At 38.9% G+C, this 3764-nt stretch overlaps 1 non-coding gene across 1 annotated transcript; it reads right to left on the reverse strand.

Moving 5' to 3' along the window:
• Positions 1–1673: 1673 nt before the first annotated feature.
• On the reverse strand, positions 1674–1745 carry TRNAS-GGA. Its single transcript has one exon. It is a non-coding gene; the product is annotated as a tRNA-Ser (tRNA).
• Positions 1746–3764: the final 2019 nt, after the last annotated feature.

Genomic DNA, 3764 nt, shown 5'->3' on the forward strand with positions numbered 1-3764 from the left:
TCTGCTGACTGAGAATTCTCTAGCTCTTCAATTATTTGGGAATTCAACAGTGTGCCCTCAAGCCTAACCCACAGCACTTGCAAACTGTAAATTCCAGTTTATTCATAACAGATTTTCTTTCTTTCTTTCTTTCTTTCTTTTTACTGAAAGGTATTTTTAAATTAAAAACAAACAAAATATGCACTATTTCTAACCCATGGGACAATATTAGGAAATGAAACACAGACCATGATTTCTGAGATACGACTCAACAATAGGTATTTCCAAAGGATTCATTTTAAACTCAAAACTATCAGTGGGTAGAGTAAGTGAAAACAAAACTACCTACCACATCATTGTCTTGAAGTACATGGAGGAGTGAGAGGCTATACTTGTGAAAAAGGAGTACATAAGCTTACTAAATAATAGCATACATAAATTTATATTGCACAATATAAAATACAAGTATACAAAATATTAACATACTTGCAAGCATGAACAGAAACACATAATAATGTACTTAAAGATGTTTTAATTTGTAAAGAATAATTAATGTATATATTTTAATATTAACTCTTCATAATTTCATTCAGTTATATATATTTCCTGAGAATTTACTATGTTACAAGCACCCTTGTGGCTCAGACGGTAAAGCATCTGTCTACAATGTGGGAGACCCGGGTTCAAGCCCTGGGTTGGGAAGATCCCCTGGAGAAGGAAATGGCAATCCACTCCAGTACTATTGCTTGGAAAATCCCATGGACAGAGGAACCTGGCAGGCTAGTCTATGGATCGCAAAGTCAGTCACGACTGAGCGACTTCACTTTAAGCACTGTTCTTTAACATAATATACAGCAACAGACAGAAGAGACAAGATCCTTGCTTCTATGGATTTTAGAGTTCTTAATGACATTTAGCTATTGTAAAAATCTATCTCCTAAAATAATGACAAAATTAACAAAGTGAAACTTGTGTTTCAGGATTTAAGAAATGCTCTATTCTTTTAGATAGCAAAAGCATTTTTTCTATCACTTTGTTTTTCTTATGGTAAAATAAACATAAAATTGAGCATCTTAATCATTTTTAGAAAAGGAAGAGGAACCAGAGATCAAATTGCCAACATCCGCTAGATCATGGAAAAAGCACGAGAGTTCCAGAAAAACATCTATTTCTTCTTTAATGACTATGCCAAAGCCTTTGACTGTGTGGATCACAATAAGTTGTGGAAATTCTGAGAGAGATGGGAATACCAGACCACCTGACCTGCCTCTTGAGAAATCTGTATGCAGGTCAGAAAGCAACAGTTAGAACTGGACATGGAACAACAGACTGGTTCCAAATAGGAGAAGGAGTATGTCAAGGCTGTATATTGTCACCCTGCTTATTTAACTTATATGCAGAGTACATTATGAGAAACGCTGGACTGGAAGAAACACAAGCTGGAATCAAGATTGCCGGGAGAAATATCAATAACCTTGGACTTCCCTGGTGGCTCAGAGGTTAAAGCGTCTGCCTCCAATGCTTTCAGATATGCAAATGACCCCACCCTTACGGCATGAAAGTGAAAGTGAAGTTGCTCAGTCGTGTCCAACTCTTTGCCACCCCATGGACTATAGCCTACCAGGCTCCTCTGTCCATGGGATTCTCCAGGCAAGAGTGCTGGAGTGGGTTGCCATTTCCTTCTCCAGGGTATCTTCCCAACCCAGGGTTTGAACCTGGGTCTCCCGCATTCCAGGCAGACGCTTTAACCTCTGAGCCATCTGGGAAGCCCTATGGCAGAAAGTGAAGAGGAACTAAAAAGCCTCTTGATGAAAATGAAAGAGGAGAGTGAAAAAGTTGGCTTAAAGCTCAACATTCAGAAAATGAAGATCATGGCATCTGGTCCCATCACTTCATGGGAAATAGATGGGGAAACAGTAGAAACAGTGTCAGACTTTATTTTTGGGGGGCTCCAAAATCACTGCAGATGGTGACTACAGCCATGCAATTAAAAGATGTTTACTCCTTGGAAGAAAAGTTATAACCAACCTAGATAGTATATTCAAAAGCAGAGACATTACTTTGCCAACAAAGGTCCGTCTAGTCAAGGCTATGGTTTTTCCTGTGGTCATGTATGGATGTGAGAGTTGGACTGTGAAGAAGGCAGAGTGCCGAAGAATTGATGCTTTTGAACTGTGGTGTTGGAGAAGACTCTTGAGAGTCCCTTGGACTGGAGATCCAGCCAGTCCATTCTGAAGGAGATCAGCCCTGGGATTTCTCTGGAAGGAATGATGCTAAAGCTGAAACTCCAGTACTTTGGCCACCTCATGTGAAGAGTTGACTCATTGGAAAAGACCCTGATGCTGGGAGGGATTGGGGGCAGGAGGAGAAGGGGACAACAGAGGATGAGATGGCTGGATGGCATCACTGACTCGATGGACGTGAGTCTGCCTGAACTCCAGGAGTTGGTGATGAACAGGGAGGCCTGGCGTGCTGCGATTCATGGGGTCACAAAGAGTCAGACACGACTGAGCGACTGAACTGAACTGAACTGAATCATTTTTAAACATGAGATTCAGTGGTATTAAGTAGATTCACACCATTATGTATCTATTACTATTATCTATATCCATAACTCTTTTCCTCCTCAAAACTAAAACTCTATACCCATTAAATAATTATTCCCCTCTTCCCCTCAACCCCAATCCCTGACAACCACCATGAATTTTCTGTGATTTTCACTACTATCTCTCTGTCTCTCTGTCTCTCTGTCTCTCTCTCTCTCTCTCTCTCTATATATATATATATATATATATATATATGTAATTAGGCATCATTTTCTTTCACCATATTAGTTTATTTTAACTCACCATAATGTTCTCAGTGATAAAGAATCTCCTGCCAGGGCAGGAGACATGGGCGATGCAGGGGTCAGGAAGATCCTTTGGAGGAGGAAATGGAAACCCACTCCAGTACTCTTGTCTGAAAAATTCCATGGATAGAGGATCCTGGTGTGCTACAGTCTATGGGGTTGCAAAAAGTTGGACATGACTGAGTGATTGAGCACCTAATGTCCTGAAGTTTTTTCCACATTGTAATATATGTCAGGATTTCTTTCCTTGTTAAAGATGAATAATATTCCATTGTATGTACACACCTTTTGTTTTTTTATCTTTTGATGGATGCTCAGTTTGCTTCTGCAGTTTAGTTACTGAGAATAATATTCCTATGAATATGGTTGTACACATATTTCTTTGAGACCCTTCTTTTAATTCTTTGGGGGTATATACTCAGAAATGGAATTACTATATCATATGATAATTCTATGTTTAAGTTTTTAGGAATTGTCATTCTATTTTCTGCAATAACAGTTTATATTCCCACATAGCTTTCAACATGTTTTAGGTAGTTTCCTTCTATTCCTAGTTTATTGAGTGTTTTTGTCATGAAAAGGTGTTGAATTTTGTCAAATTCATCTGTTGATAAATCTGCATCTGTCAAGATGACCATGTAGTTTTTTTTTCCTTTAAATGTAGTGTCACACTAATCGACTTTCATTTGTTAAACCAGCTTTGCATTTCAAGAATAGATCCAATTTTACCATAGTTCATTATCCTTTCAGTACGCTGAACTCGATTTGCTAGTATTTCCTTGGGGATTTTTCCATCAGCGTCCTTAAAGGACACTGGTCTGTGGTTTCCTTGTAGCGTCTGTCTAGCTTTGGTATCAGGCCAATGCTGGCCTCACAGAATGGCCTAAGTATTTCCTATTCTTCTTCTCAAAAAGCTTATGAAAGATCGGTCTTA

This window comes from Oryx dammah, unplaced genomic scaffold, assembly GCF_014754425.2.
Source record: "Oryx dammah isolate SB20612 unplaced genomic scaffold, SCBI_Odam_1.1 HiC_scaffold_29, whole genome shotgun sequence".
NCBI lineage: Eukaryota > Metazoa > Chordata > Mammalia > Artiodactyla > Bovidae > Oryx > Oryx dammah.